The following is a 17,552-nucleotide window of genomic DNA, read 5'->3' as shown; positions in this document are numbered from 1 at the left end:
AGGCCAAAACTGTAATGTTACCATAAATCTGGAATCAAATGGGCACACTCCACCAGCGCAGGAGTCCCATACTTCCAGATGTTGGCTCTGGAGCTTTTATTTATTATTTCTTTCTCATCTGATATAAATATATACACATGGCTGATGTAAAATCGTACAGCAGAGACGTCTGGATTCATGGTCTCGCAACGGGGGATTCACAGTTTGATGAAGTCGGGTTACGATGCTACACACAGCATGGCCATTCCACTTTACTGAAACTGCGATGTATCATCCAACCATACGTTAAATCATCAGACACAAAAGTGGCCAGGACTTTTTTTTTACTTTCAAGATGGGCCTACATGCTAATGTTCTGCGTAAATCAGGTCACAATATGTCACGACAAATATTCTCACGTCAAGTTGCCAGGTGTTGGCCGTTGGGCCACGTCGTCTAATATAACGGCCTGAAACTTGTCAAAACCAGTGGCGGCTGGTCCATAGAGGGCGCTACGCCCCCCCCCCCCCTGGTGGAAAGAAGAAGAAGAAAGAATAGTTTGTGTGTCCTATTCACCCCCCCTGGCCCCCTCCCCTCTCTTTTCTCGGGCGTCAGTGCGCAACTCACAGGGAAACATGCAACTAAATTTGATCCAATCAGCGTCTTCAAATACGATATCCGAGGGCGCTTATCTCTAGCGCTCAAGGTAGTCACTTGATTGATTGATTAGATTGAAAACTTTATTAACAGATTGCAGAATGGATACAATACAGTACAGCTCAATACACACAATTGTTAAGGGGATGCAGACCAGAGAAAGACTTTCGTCTTGTTTACATCAGGGTCCCCCATTTTCAATTCATCAGGACATATATGACATACATGACATACAGATAGACAGTACTGCTACATCTATACATTTATGACATACCAGATTTGCAAATACAGAACTGTTTGTGATACAAAAAGAGTCCAGAAAAGAGAGTATATACATTTGACGTAAAAACTGTACATTGGAGGAGGTTGGGTGGGGTTGGGTGGGGGGGGGTTGGGTAGGAGGGGTTGGGGGGGGGGGGGGGGGGGGACACTGTACAACTGTACAAGCAAAACTGTACATTGGAATATTGACAACCATACTAGGTAATTTACTGTACATTGGAGGGGGTTGGGGGGGACACACACTGTACAAACAAGCAAAACTGTACATTGGAATATTGACAAAACCATACTAGGTAATTTACTGTACATTGGAGGGAGTTGGGTTAGGACACTTACAGGGGCCAGTTTCGAATTGCAGTCTCCCGTAGGTGTTCTTTGAGAGTGGTTTTGAAAGTGGGTAGTGATTCACATTCCTTTACAGCTTTAGGTAGGGCGTTCCACATTGATGTGGCATAATTGCGAAACGTGTTTAGTCCCTTGTTTGAGCCGAATCTGGGTTTAACATGATTTGTTGAGCTCCCTCTGGTGTTGTGATCGTGGTATTCACTGACCTTTGGGAAGTATTTTGACATGTACATGGGTACCTTGGTCGTGTAGTGTATCGTGTAGACCAGGCCCATTGCAAGTTGCTGTACGCTGTCGTCTACTCTAAGCCACATGTAATTTGCATAAATTAGGAACAGTAGCGGTCCTAGTATGCTTCCTTGTGGAATACCACAGCTCATTGTGAGGGGGGGGGGGGGGATAGGGTACCGTTTACCTCCACCATCTGTTCCCTCCCCTCAAGGTAGGATTGCATCCAGCTTGTTACACAGTGTTTTTGTGCTAGTTTTTATACGTTTTTGAATACGTTTGCTGTCCCTATTACATAGAAATGCCGTTTTTGCCGGATACGTTGTGGCCCTACTGAAAACGCTAAATTGTGTTTTCCGTTTTGGAGTAGCGCCAAAACTCGCCGACAACATGTCGTGTAATCTGCGCGGAGCCGTTGTTGCTCAACGCCCATGCGCAGTAGATACCATCTGCGTGCCCTTCCGGTGACAACAGAGCTGTCCCAAATAGCTGCAGCTACCATGTGTTGTCAAGTTATTGTTATAAGGACCCCAGTCCAAGCTACAACCGTCTGCATTCCCTTAACAATTGTTTGTATTGAGCCGTATTGTATTGTACCCATTATGCAATATGTTAAATAAAGTTTACATCCATTCATTCTGCTAGCATTACCGATTGCATGAGCACTGCCGCTGGCTAACGTGAGCTAGCGTTAGCTATCAGACCCTGTTAGCTCAAGCTCCTCTTTCAATCTTAACAAGCATTAAACAAAATGGCCCAGTCATCTATTCACCTTTGTTTAATACACACAGCGTTGTCTCTAATGTTATCTAGCTACTGATAGCTCCCGATATCATTAGTTTGGTGCTGGCTGGTTAACGTGAGCTAGCGTTAGCTTCTAGCCACAATGCTATACTGTTATACTGGCATATTCCAGTCATGTTAGCATGTAGCTAACAATGTAGCTAACAACATTGCCGATCCTTTTTGAGACTAAACTATCCGCTCTTGGTGGTCACTTGTGTTGATGTTAGTTTTGTTTCATCAACAAATGAGAGGCAGAACACACAGTGAATGTATCCGTTTTGTTTATTGCACTTTTATTACACTTTGCTGAAAAAGAAGTGCTGCATTGGGTAAATAGGCATTTAAAGATGGCGGCGCCCGCCTTGTTGACATTTTCTTTGCAGGAAGTGTATTGGCACATTCAAGTTCTGATTGGTTGAAAATTGCCTTCATGTTCGCCACCTACTGCCACCTACTACCTACTCAGGTTGCAAAACGTATGTCTCACTCGGCTACCGCTACGTTGCGACCTGGAAAAGCTAAACTCATCAAAAAACGAAACTAAGGTGTAACCGCAGCCTCAGATAGACTATCAAAACCAATTGCTTTTAGCTTGTCAATCAGAATGGAGTGATTGACAGTGTCAAAGGACTTTTGTAGGTCCAGCATGACCATGACGCAGTATTTGCCCGCGTCCACCTCTTGTTTGATGTGGTCGTTCAAATAGAGAAGGCATGTGTCAGTGGAGTGGGATGTTCTGAAGCCAAGGAATTCGTAGATTAGATTATTTTCCGCTAGGTACTTTTCGACCTGTTCGCAGACTATTTTTTCCATGACTTTCGAGATGGAGGTAAGAATAGAAACAGGGCGGTAGTTGCCTGGGTCTAATTTGCTGCCCTTTTTGTGCAGAGGGGTCACCCTCGCAATTTTGAAGTCCTTGGAGAGGTTTATTATGTGTGTGATGACTGGGGTGATGGCGGCTGCTGAGTCTCTGAGGAATTTGGAGGGGATGTTGTCATGGCCAGTGGCCTTGTTAGGTTGGAGGGCGCTCAGTTTTTTTGAGTACCTCATCTGTTGTTACCATTTCCAGCTTGAAGTCGTCCTAGGTTTTTGTAGTAAGCTACTATGTGTTCTACCCCATAATGCCCTGAGTGGGAGGGTAGTTTGTTTACCAGTGTTGTGGCTATGTTTGTGAAGAAAATGTTTAAGTAATTGGCTACATCCAGCTTGTCTGTGATGAGCGTGTTGTCCGTTTTCATGTTTATGTTTGAGAATCTGGTTTTAAGTTTTTTACTGCAGCCTAGTTGATTATTGAGTAATTTCAGGGTTCACATGGTTTGTTTTTGTTTTCCTCGGTTTTGAAACCAAGCGATGTTTCTTCAACCAGTGTACCATTGAGTTCATCTGACCAGTCCAGACTCTCCAGTTCAAGGTTAAATGCCTCGCTAGAGTAGGTTTTGAGGTCTCTAGATGTGACTGTTTTGTGGCAGCCAGCCTTTTGTTTTAGCTTTTTGCGGGTACAGAATATCATATAATGATCACTTAACCCGCATGCTATAACCCCTTTATTGGAGATCTTGGACTTGTCGGAGGTCAGAATGAAGTCAATGGTAGTCTGAGTTGATTCACATACACGTGTGGGTTGGGTGATTAGCTGGCTGAGGCCGTGCAGATCACAAAACCTACTGAATGACTTGAAGACGGGTGCATCTTTTCGTTGCCTATCCGTGTTCCAGTCTCCAATAAGAATTTTGTCTACACTTTATTGGCTGAGCGTGGCACGTGACATCACATCCCGAATCACGTCGAGGGTCCACCAGGAAAATACCACCATGCATACACTCGGCTAGTAGTTGTTGTCGGAAATTGATAATAATCACAAGATACTTTACATTCAGACAGTGTTGGATCTAACAAAATGGATTTATATGGACACTTTTATGGAAAGTTCAAGCCCGGATCACACATGCTTCTCGAAGGGTTAAACGCGACACGCTGACGCAACGGCTCGTGATGCAGCAAAACAAGTGAGTCTATAACAACATATACTGTTCTGTAGTTACTGAAACTGATTGAATATGGCAAGATTCAAGAGGTTTATTTGTCACATACATACACAAGGCATACAGTGAAATGAGGGTGGCCACTGGCCATGCCCACTTCGATAGTAAATAGAATAAAGTAGAAGATAATAAAATAGGCGCGATAATAAAAGGCACCGCAGCTCTCTCCCTCTCTCTCGAACGCAGTGAGCACTCCGTAGTATGATCATGATCATTATGATCGACTGGAATAAAAAAAAAAAATAGGTTTACTACTTACATACTGTAGTTGTCTCCTTTGTTCATTAATGTTACCTAAATGTCATAAGTGAATTGTATAGAAACAACTCACCAAAATGTACTATTGCACAACTGATTGGACAACCCCCCCCCCCCCCCCCCCCCCCGCCTCACCTAAAATAATTATCACCAGCCGCCACTGGTCAAAACCTATGCTTTTCTGATGTCACCAGTGTTGTTTGAACAGTGTTTGAACTGCAGTGTTGATATAAGATGAGGATGCAGACTTTAAAGGGGCACTTCACCAAAAAAACAATGCTGATTTATTTTGCACATAATCTCACACACATCCAAAAGCTCTAAACAGTTTTGTGCACATTTTGCACATTAGTTTGACAGTTATTGAGAGCAAATTCGTTTTGAATATGGCCACCAGTGATGTCATAGAGGACATTGAATACTTGTGTTGTTATTTACAGCTCCATGAAATAATGTAGATGACATTTTTTTAATACCTAGTCTTATAGGGACTGCTACCGCAGCTACCGTATAATTTCATTGAGCTGTAATTAACAAGGATTCAATGTCCCCGATGACATCACTGGTAGCCGTATTCAAACAAATTTACTCTCAATTACTGTCAAACTAAATTTATTAAATTATGTATAAAAATAAATCAGCATTGTTTTTTGGTGAAGTGCCCCTTTAAGAATACAACAGCATATTTAGTTTCAGGGAAAATCTTTCGATGTCACAGTTTCACGGTTTTGAATGTAATGCTACTTAACTCATGTCAGGTTGTGATGAGATATCATTTGGGTTTTGAATGTAATGCTACTTAACCCATGTCAGTTTGTGATGAGATATCATTTGGATTTTGAATGTAACGCTACTTAATTCATGTCAGGTTGTGATGATATCATTTGGCCGGGACTGCAGTCAGCCCAGTTACGCTTGTTAGGACCTTTAAAAAACAAAGACAGGCTCAACGTGCTCATGCTTGGCCTATGCTAGTAGTAGTGCTAAGAGCAGTATATAGTTGATGTGATATAATTATTGATATTTACTAGACAACTCAATGCAATAAATGGAGCAAGTTGAAGCAGTGTGAGGGATGGGGGGTCAGGAGTACCAATTTAGATAAGTTAAATTGGATGTGTAACTTTACAAGGTTGTTGTTATGTTGTTTTGTGGTGTGATTTAAGCAGCCACACCTGTCTTGGGTCTAGTTAATTGGGCCCAGGCGCATGGGTGGCTGTGCACATGTGCATCAGAGCAATCGATGAGCACAGATTAAATCACCCGTCGCCAGTCGCCCCCCCCCCCCCCCCCCCACACACACACGCGAGCGAGCGAAAGCATTTGTCATGAAGGCAAGTTCCATCTGCTCTGCTTTATACCATCTTACCACCTCTCTTCAATAAACTGGTCTGCTTTTCCTATCATCTGCTCTGCTTTACCCTGTGTTCCTGTGTCAGCATGTGACCTGTCCCACCAGAGGCGAGAACATATTAGACCATGTATACTCGCAATTTAAGAATGGGTACAAGTCACAGGCTCTTAGTCCATTCGGTAAAAGCGATCACGCTGCAATATTTCTTTTGCCAAAGTACAAACAAAGTCTCAAGCGAACGCCGGTGGTCTCGCGAGAGGTTAAGCGTTGGGCCGTGACGTCAGAGGAGTCACTCCAAGCTGTACTGGAAAGCACAGACTGGAGTGTATTCCGTGATAACACAGCCAATATTAACGAATACACCGAAACGGTGATTGACTATGTCTGTACTCAGGTAGAAGAAACAATCCCCTCCACCAAAATTTAAATCTACCCAAATCAAAAGCCCTGGGTAGACAAATCCGTCCGTGAGGCTCTGAAAGTGCGCACATCAGCATACAACACCGGGCTGGTGACAGGCAACATGGAAGAACACAAGATGGCAAGATACAACGTCAGGAGAGCAGTAATAGAGGCAAAACGGCGTTACAGGGATAAAGTTGAACTTCAGTTTGAACAGGCTGACTCTAGAGGCATGTGGCAGGGCCTCAGAACAATGACAGACTACAAAGGAACCCCCCTCAAACTGAACAGTGACATCTCCTTAGCAAATGATCTCAATTCCTTCTATGCGAGGTTTGAGGCTGTGAATAACAACACCAGCCTACAAACCACGGCAATGGGGGGGGGGGGGTCTGCTGATGGAGACTCAGTGTTCAGGGTAACAGAGCATGAGGTGAGACGGATCTTTAAAAAAGTGAATATCAGGAAGGCAGCAGGACCGGACGGCATCCCCGGCCGCGTCCTAAAAGTCTGTGCCGACCAACTGGCCCCGGTATTCACTGACATCTTCAACCTGTCCTTGGAACAGGCTGTCATCCCCACCTGTCTGAAGAAGTCCACCATCATCCCTGTACCCAAAAAATCTACGCCCGCTTGCCTCAACGACTACCGCCCTGTAGCCCTCACCTCCATAGCCATGAAGTGCTTTGAGAAGCTAGTGAAGGGCTACATCTGTTCCTCCCTCCCCATCAACCTGGACCCTCTGCAATTTGCATATCGCCCCAACAGGTCCACGGAGGACGCCATAGCCCATGTGCTGCACACAGCAGCATCACATCTGGACAAGAGGCAGGGGAACTATGTGAGAATGCTGTTCATCGACTACAGCTCAGCATTCAATACCATAGTCCCCTCCAAACTCATAGCCAAGCTCAGGGACCTGGGCTTGAACTATGACCTGTGCCAGTGGGTCTTGGACTTCCTGACGGGCAGACCCCAGGTGGTAAGAGCCGGCAACTGCACCTCCTCATCCATCACGCTCAACATAGGGGCCCCCCAGGGCTGTGTTCTGAGCCCCCTCCTCTACTCCCTGTACACACATGACTGCGTAGCACAGCGGAACAACAACACCATCATCAAATTTGCTGATGACACAGTAGTGGTGGGCCTGATCTCTGCCAACGACGAAAGGGCCTACCTGGAAGAGGTAGAGAACCTGTCACAGTGGTGTCAGGAGAACTGCCTCTCCCTGAACGTCAGCAAAACAAAAGAGATGATTGTGGACTTCAGGAGGTCGGGGGTCAAGGACTACAGCCCCCTCAGCATCGACGGGGCACCGGTTGAGAGAGTGAACAGTTTCAAGTACCTCGGAGCCCACATATCCGAGGACTTGACATGGACCACACACATTGACAGTGTTGTGAAGAAGGCACGACAACGCCTCTACTTCCTCAGGCGCCTAAGGAAGTTCCAAGTCAGTCAGAAGATCCTTAGGAACTTCTACTCATGTACAATAGAGAGCATCCTGACCGGCAACATCACCTCCTGGTTTGGGAATAGCACTGCACAAGACCGTAGCAGACTACAAAGAGTGACACGTTCAGCCGAACGCACAATTGGAGGGGGGCTTCCCACCCTCCAGAACATTTACATCAAGCGGTGCAAGGGGAAGGCTAAGAGAATTATTAAGGACTCGAGCCACCCGAACAACTGCCTCTTTGAACTGCTGCGGTCAGGCAAGCGATACCGGAGTCTTAAGGCGAGCACAGAAAGACTCAGAAGAAGCTTCTATCCCCAGGCCATCAGGCTGCTAAACGAACAATAATCGCTAAACGAACAATAATCACTATGCAACAACCATCAAATACACACAGCACACACACCCACACACTCACTCAAACAAACAACACACTGCAGCACCCACTCTCCACACTTTAGATCACACAAACACACTTACACTTTATATTTATTGATAAAGGATTTGCACTACAACTCGTACACCTACTGTGAATTGTACCTAAATTGCACCTCGTCCCATTTCTCCATTTCTGCCTTGCACTATATAGTATTGTATATTAGTACACTGCACAGTATTGTATATTGTATGGTAACTACGTCTATTCTGCATCGAACACTGTGACCTCTTTTTTTACTTCTAATTTTACTATGTTTTTATTTCATACTTATCTTGTCTTGCACAGTCTCTGGAGCGCAACAGTAAGAAGCATTTTGTACAAAAGTATTCTGTACTTCTGTATGACAACTATTAAAGAAACTTGAAACTTGAACTTGAAGAGAGCCTCTAGGAAAGTCATTTAGGTGGCGGGAGCACTGGAGCCACCGGCGATGTCGACGGACGGCCGCAGCACAGGCCCTCTCCCAACTGGCGGCAGCAGTAAGCAGCGGATGTCCAAGCAGCCCCACAAGAGCCCAAGCCCGGCTGCACCTCTACCGGGAAAAAACAGCGACCCAAGGCCCCTGTGCTCTGAAAGGGAGGAGGGGGAAGGTCAGCCTCGTCGCCTGGGGGGGGGGTCACCCACATGGATGGAGCTGTACTTGGCATTTTTTTGTTTATTATCTTTAGTTCAAGGTATGGTAACTCTATTTGAGAAACCGGTCCTCTTATTGTTTTGTTATTTTTGTTGGGTAATGGGTATGGTAACCAGAGTCCAGTCTTTTATTTGGTTATGGTATGGAACCCTGTATCTGAGTCCACTATTTTGAGTTAATGTTTGAAATGCCAATGCAGGGTAAACATAGGTATAGTTAACATTAATTAGGGTTCCATGTGGGTGTGCTGGAGCCAGGGCCCTGGTATTGTGCATGCTGTCTCACTGGAAGGGTTCTGGCAAACCTAAAAGGAATGGAGCCGCCACATATACTATGCGTTTGTTTTTGTATTGTATGTAAAACAAAAAAAATAAGTGTATTTCTTGCCTGATCTTTCTGCTTGGTCAAACACTGAACCTTTCAGTTTGCCTGTATCCCACAACATGCAGGTTAAAGATTGAAATGCTGATAATCGACTCAGGGTTTTGGTTGCTTTTCAAAATATAATTTATTGCAGATTATTGTTTATCTTAGGCCGCGGCGCACACACACAGTCAAGGCTTATTGATAGCATGCAAAAAAAAGCAAGGTGAGCTCACCTCTCTGCCCATCAATAAAGCACTGTAGTTTTCCATTCACGTTCCTGTTTTTTTTTTTGTCCCAACCAAACACATGCATCATTTTTTAACATCTGTACAAGACATCCTGTGTTATTCCAACACATTACCAAGAGTGTTCAGTCCGTTACTCCCCAACCCTGATCGCACATCCCTCCCTGGCATCACGGTGCTGGCCTGCAGTCGTGAACTCAAATCCAGAAGGTCTCTGGTACAAATCCCACCACCGATAAATCAGTGTCAAAAAAACAACTAAAGCTCGGAAGACAGCTATCATAAACTAAGAACCTACTGGATGAGAGTCCACTCCTCTAACCATGAGACTCACTTCTACAAGCCAGAAGTTCCACCACAAAATATGTGGGCAATGTACAATGTGTGTATGTTTCTAATGTAATATGTATTTATGGCGTGGTTTGCACAGGCACAAAGATCTGATTGTTACTATAACTGTTTGCAGCTCAACTATAATCCTCTCATGGCTTTCTCAACAGGTGAAAACCACATGGTATTTATTTTTTTACTTGTTTGCTATACCGACTGTCCTGTAATGACCTCAACCGGCATTTTGAAGAAAGCCACATGCTGCTCTCTTACAGTTCTTTGAGCAGCTTCAAAGCTGAAGCGAAAACATGGCTTAAAGGCAAAACAAGCATGTAACCATATCTGGACTCCATCTGATTATGTAGCCAAGGTGCAATTTATCCCGGTTCATTTTATACCCTCTAGTCTATGGTGTATTTGTGTCATTATGTGTAACTCTACTGTTACTGTATGTATTTAAAGTGTATTGATTGTAACCCGCCAAGAGACTGGAGATGAAAATAAGAGGTTACAGTAAATCTGGTACAATGCATCAAATGGCAACATTTATTATTTAATGGTCCCTTGCAAAAAAAAATAAAAAAAAAAATAACGTGGCATGTCCCTGAGCCATGGCACCAACCCCCCATGCAGGTTTGCAAGTGTTACTCTCAACCCGACATTCTTCAAAAAAATTTACGATTACCTGCTTAAATTTGTAGCTACAGTAATCTGAATCCTAATCTATGAGATTCTCCAACTCAGTAACAATAATCTGATTACTTTCAATTTCTTTGCATTCAAAATCCATAATGTATGCAGTTAAATTGCCAATTTACTGTAAATGTAATTGTGTTAATAATCTAAAATTAGTCTAAAAAAAATTTGTATGTGCAAAAGAACGTTTATAATATCATTCTGGAGGCCTTTACCCCTTCAAAACATGTTTCTGAGTAACACAAATTGTCACCTACAATACGTATTCGCATGACAGGGTTTTTCTTTGTTTTTCTTTTTACAGTAACTAACAGATTACAGCATGCATTTTTTCCAATCACATAATCCCAACTATAATCCCACCACTATGATGCATTACCGCTGCGGGCCCTGGTGGACAGACACCAATGCTAGTCATCCACAGATGTTCTGGCAATTCTCAGAGTGGAGTTTTCGCATGGTTTCCTCTCGCTGAAGTCAACGCCACTTCATCTTGGTCCATGGCTCATCTGTCTCTGCGGAGAGCCCTGCACTGTGTACAGTGCTGCTCTACAGCCGGCCGCGTGACTTCAGCACCGCTGAGCACCGCAGGAGACCTCGGCCCATTCGCGGCTCACAGAACACACACTGTACGACAGGCTAACTTTATCCTCCAGGTTGAATCTACACACCTTACACCTTATTTTTTTTGCTTTTTCCGGTGGGCGATGGTGTTTTGAGGACATAATATGGTCAAGATCCAACATTCTATTCATTCGAAGTAGCCTGATTTGGACCGTCGCAGGATTTAATTTCAGAGTTTTCTCGGAAGTACAAGGAGGAAGTGTCTGAACCAACCGGAGACAATCTCCAGATTCATTCCGCGATGATGAAATATCCGTAGCGGTGTAGGCTAGCAAACATAGGAATACGCAGAAAAGTCTTCTCGACTGAATCGTTTATTTTTTTTTAATAATCTTTTTCCTCCTTTTTTCCGATTTTCTCCCATCCCAATGTTAGTCGTTATGCCAATTCCCAATCCCCTTCCTGGTCGTTGCGCACTCTACCTCCTACCGTCGGTCCGGGAGGGCGGAGACTATCAAATGCTTCCTCCGACACATGTGTACCCAGCCCACCGCTTCTTTTCACCTGGCAGCGCGGACTCTCACTAGGAGAGTGTAACGTGTGGAAGGTCACACGAACCCTCCTAGATCCTTCCCTTGCTGTGCAGGCGCCCCAACCCAACTGTAGGAGTCGCTGTTTACAACAACCAGGACCCACCCTCGCCGGGTTTCCCACCCGCTAACACTGCCAATTGTGTTAGTATGGACGGTCGGCCAACCCGGAAGCACCACAGCTGGATTCGATCCCACTGTCTCTGTGGTGGTAGACAGACGCTTAGTCCGCTGCGCTAACCGGCCGCCCTCTTTTTCAGTTTTAATGAGAACTAACTCATGACACTTTTTGTTTTTGCTGAACTAAATGGTAAATGGTACATTTTATATAGTGCTTTTATTTTATCCAAAGCACTTTAGAATTTGGTTCTTCACATTCACTCACACACCGACGGCGGAGGCAACCATGCAAGGTGCCACCTGCTCATTGGGAGCAATTATGGGTTAAGTGTCTTGCTCAAGGATACTGCGACATTCTGCCCGGGAGGAGATGGAATCGAATCTTCTGATCACCGACCGCTCTACCTCATGAGTCACTGACGCACCAAAGGACGTCCCCTAAAGGGAGATCTGGCCCCAGCAGGGTAGTGGAGGTGTACAGTCTGTACGTGACAGACTGTACACTCTGTACTCACTATGAATTGAAAATGGGGGACCCTGATGTAAACAAGACAAACGTCTTTCTCTGGTCTGCATCCCCTTAACAATTGTGTGTATTGAGCCGTACTGTATTGTACCCATTCTGCAATCTGTTAAATAATGTTTTCATTCATTCATCCATTCATTCATTCATTCATCCATTCGAACACTTTGACTTGACCGGTTGAAAAGCAGGAGGATTTGCAGCCGGTTACAAGTTGAAAAGGTTGCACGTTCAGCCTCATTCTGGGTTAACCTCGCATTGTGTTCACTCGCCACACGGGGTAGGTTTGTGTTTTGAGAAACAAGACTGAAGTGTCCTCAGAGACGCTCGGCTCCCCTCCGACTCGGTAGCTCTTTGTGTCGAGCGGTTACAGAAAGTGTTTTGAGGTTGTGGATTCCGTCCTCGAACCCAACAGCTCGGTCGTATTTCGAGAGCCAGCGTTTTTCAAAATAGAACACTGGAACGCTCCCTGTTGCACCGAGATCACGAGACGCACGGTAGTGAAGTGGAACACGTTTACAATACTGTACAAAGAGCGATGTTCTCACAACCCCCCTGGGAGACAGACGGAGATGACTCCAAAAAAGATGGAAGACAACTCTCAGGCAAGATGAAGATCAACAACTTTAGAAGCGGGGAAGGACAGAGAGAGAGAGAGACAGAGACAGAGACAGAGACAGACAGAGAGAGAGAGAGAGAGAGAGAGAGAGACAGACGGACAGAGACAGACCTGCCGGATGGGTTCGTGTTCAGAGGCTGGTGCTCCAAACCTTTTACCGTCTCTATTAGGACCATGTGGGAAGGAGCCACGATGTGTGGGAGGCCAAAGAGAGCGAGGGGTTGAAGGGATAAAGAGAGATGAGGAGGAGGGGGTGAGAAGCTGGAGAGAGAGAGAGCAAGGGAGAAGGAGTACAGGGTCAGTTCCCCATGTGCTCCGCATACATTCACTTCAATTCAGTGTTGGATCTCCTCACAGCCGAGGTGGTGGTGGAGGAGGGAGGCGCATGACCTCACTGGAATATATATGCGCTACTGTCTGCCGTCTGATTGGGTGAATGTAAATATTCGAGCACGGCGATGCTGCCAGGACCGTAAATGAGTCTGGAGTCTCTGTGGGGGCCGGAGGGTGTGGGAGCCAAGGTTGGGCCCCATGTGGGGGAACATAACCACGCTACTACACCCACCCACACCGCTGTTACTGTATCTGCTTACTGCCCCCAGGGGGAGGCTGGGGCAGAGGGATAGGGGGCCGACCCGGGCACATTGTTTGTGAAAGGCGATGTAAAGTTAGACAGGGGAGAGTGTTTTGGAGCCAGTGCCACTCTGCGGTTCGCCGGCCTGGGCCCCAGCAGGGTAATAATAACGTGGAGCCGCATCACAGCTCCGAGGTGGCGAGGTGTAGACAAAACAGCAAAGCGCCCCACCCCCCACTGCCTCCCTGGCGCGCCCCCATCACCTCAACGGTGCGATGCTACCGTTACCCCACACACACAACTCACAGTCTCACACACAAACACACATGGGCATGCACTCAGAGGAAACGCAGAGGTTAGGGAACTCAAGCGCATGCATAAACACTAAAAGAAATACGTCTCGATAGCAAATCAAAACAGAATGAAGGTGTCGGTTAACCCGCCACATCTGCCACAAACATACTGGAACATACAGTGCCTATCGTGTGAAGTCCTAAGTACCACAGTAAAACATATTTAGTATCATGAGTGATACTAAACTTTTAGGGACTTGAGACTCATACAATATTTGGACTATTACGAAATCATGTTTTTCCATACTTTTATATATCAAATCTGTATTTATCTATTCATCTATAAAGTCCCACTGCCAGATCTACAAATACCAGGCATACACAAAATATAAGATTTTAATTTCTCTGGAATTTTGCAGACGTTTTTTTTTGGTCTTTCTGGCCTCGAGTTCCGCATGAGAACACAGCTGAATTTCAGAGGACATTGGACCACTTTCACGAGCAGCGTAGTGACAGGTCTGTGCACTTATAGATCCAGCTCCTGCTATCTTGATCTTTCTGGAGCTTTGAGTAACCAGAGATCAAATACAATACTCTCTCTCAGACTCACTTGTGGCAGGTCTTGAACCACTGCACTAAATGGCACTCACAAGCTAGCTACAAAATACCTGTCGGCTGTATTGTTTTCCCTCATAATCTGATGGAAATGAACTCCTGTGACAAAGTGGACAGCGGGTAAGGGATACGGACAGTATGGATTAAGCGAATACCATGTATACGTTTGAAGTGTCTTTTGTTTGTATGACCTGCATATGATTTCCACGGGGAGAGAGATTTATTCGACGTCGGCTTGCTGGTGGGAGGGTGGGAGAGGTAGAAGTTGGCTCTGTGTTTTCAATTTCAATTGTCCAGTAGACACAGAGAGGATAACCTCCCCGTGGCTCGGAGTAATAAACCTCACCTCGGGTTACAGCCTCGGCACTATGGACAACTCTAATGGGCCAGGGTGGAAAAACACTCTAGAGAAGACCTGCAATAAGGTCAGGGTCCATATTCACATAGCCTCTCAAAACATGGGAGTACTGGTCTAGAGTCAGCTTCAGTTAGTTTGAATAAAGTCACGGGGACAAGTGTTCCTGGTCGCTGACCTAGAGTCGGGTTCTCTGGTCACTGACCCCAGATCAGCACTCCAACTCAGGTAAGTTTAGTAGGGCGACTCCAAGACACTCAGGGAGAAAGTGTCGGAAGGGGTTTAAACCTGTGAACTAAATGTTACACCAAGACACCCTCAGCCTACTGCCTTTGACTGGTGGAATGAAGGCACATTGTCTCTTCAGGCTTTTAACAGACCTACATGCCTCTTCAAAGCCAGGGAAATTGGGGACTTTTAGTCTTTGTGGTTTACGATAAATTCCCTGGTCCGACCCCAAACCCAGATCAGCTTGGCAAGGGAAAATAAGCAGCGCAATTACAACACAGGGGCCAGATTATTTATACAAAATAATGAATTTGTTTCTATACATGCCAATCATTTCACCCAATGGGGCTTTAATAATATCGATTTAATTTTTTTACCCCAGTCTCTCACAGGGAGCAAAGCGGGGCAGTAAAACATGCGTCTTTTCCATGAAAATGTGTTTCAGGCATGTGGAAAGCGTACACCCCGGCCTGGTGTTGATACAAAGTGATTAGTTTATTATAGAAGCCAACGGCCTCTGCGCGCGGATATTTGCCTCCGTCCATGTTGCAGCGGTAGCGCGAGCGAGATCCGGAGGGCGTCGTGTGACACACACACCGAATGACAACACGGCCGTGGAATCCAAGCAGGGGAGGCGGGCAGGCGGCGTGTGGCCAGAAATGTGCCACGCGGGAGCGGCCGCGCAACAAGGGATGATGAATAGAGCTACTCATCCCTCCTTTTTTTTTGTTTCCACAGGACGACGGTGCCCCCGGTCCTGTCCTGTCCCGAGCCCCACGTTGCTTATTGCTCCAGTAACCCGAGGCCAGGTTGAAAGCGTCCCCCCGCGGCGAGAGGAGTTTCCCCCCTCGAGGGTGTGGAGTCCCCGTCTCCTGCTTTCTTTAGGGGCCTTTTTACATAGGGCTGTGTTTTCGGGAATAACAAGTGTGGGTTACAACGCAATCATTTAGGTATAAATTAGATTGACATAGTTTCAAATCCGAGGAAACTCAATTACGAGTAGAATTGACTTACATGGATCCAGGGGCCCACGGTTTCACACCAAACAAGGGTAGAGGTTTCCTGCTTACCCGGGCTTGGCTCTTATTAAGTTAGGAGGGAGCCTGGTGTAATTGATGGGCAGAGCAGACATGTCAGCCCACTGCCTCTCTGAGGATGTGGTTAAGTCTCTCCGAGGACATACAGTCCCGATTAGTTCATGACAGGCTTATCCTCTGCGCTTCCAACACTGTAACCATTCAGCCATTCACCTTAATTTTTTTTACCATATAAATGTGGGGTTTTATTCACATATGCTCTTGAAGGGATTGATTTGTAGATAGGAAATGTTTTTTTGGAAGGCTCTATAAATCAGAATATGATTATTTCTCTCCCCAGTGGAAAATGAATGTTCAAATCAAGGCTTTAGCTCCATAGGTGGCAGTTATCTGTCCTCATTTTGGACAATCCCAGAGATTATTGAATGTAGAAAAGCACAACATATGTGGGAACGGCTAGCCAGCGTTGGCTTTGTTTACTACAATTGCTGGAAGAGCGGCCTGGCTGCCAAAATCCTGTAAGCCTGTTCATAAATGCAGTCCTGCTTGCTTGCCCCTAGGAGGAAGAACAGCCCAAAAGGGCGGGCGAGCGGCTCAAAACCAGATCCGTCAAACCTTGAAACGGGACGCTCCCCGAACGGTCCAGATGAAATATCCGAGTCTCAATGTAAGCGCTCTCGCCGGCAACGTAAACAACACGAGGCTCCATGTAATCAAAGTGTTTCCACTGGTGGTGACAGATCCATCAGTTCTTACTGCGGCCTGGTCATTACCTCACAGGCTGCTGGTGCTCAGAGGGTAACCTAAGAGAGACCAGAGCACCGCCGTTGGCTCACTTCAAGGGGAAGGGAGAGAGCGGAGGCTTGAAGAGGCCATTTTCCTCTTACCTCACCTCAGAAAGTAAACAGTGAACATGTCTGTAGACCTACAGGTGCCTCGGAGGCCTTTTTTCGCTGGGAGGCAGTGAACCTGGGTTTGAGCGGCTTGGTCTAGGCTGCGTACGTTGAACCCGGTGACCCTATGGGCCTTGAACCCTTGTAAGCGCTCTGTAAAAATGAACCCAAGCGGAGGCCTGATGCAGTTCTCGTGTGGCCCTGGCCCCATCACACCCTCGCTATTTGCCTCCGAGAGCTTGTCCTTATGGTCAACCTATTATCTCCTGGCTACAATATACAACTCATGGCGGCGGCTGCGTAGCATGATCTGTTCAATCTTCCAATTTCACTCTCGCTCTCGTCCTTTTTACGCGTAGTCTAGTCTTAGCATGGCAAAACAATTAACTGATAGCGACCGGCAATGAGCATGACAAAGTGAGTGACGTCTGGGAACCAGACACCTTATGAAACGATGCCCGACGTCTCGTAACATTTTTACACATGACAGCTCTCCTGAGGGGCTCGTCTGAGCTGCTAACCCAGAACCCATACAGCACCGCTGCGGAGGTGAGGAGGAGCAGCGTGGAGACCACGGCCGTGTTAATGAGACCCAGATCTCACTCTGGTAGCTGAAGTGACAGGCCGGACGCTGAGGACCAG

Source organism: Notolepis coatsorum (assembly GCF_963971535.1).
Source record: "Notolepis coatsorum genome assembly, chromosome: 12".
NCBI classification, from domain to species: Eukaryota; Metazoa; Chordata; class Actinopteri; order Aulopiformes; family Paralepididae; genus Notolepis; species Notolepis coatsorum.
This window is presented reverse-complemented; position numbering follows the sequence as displayed.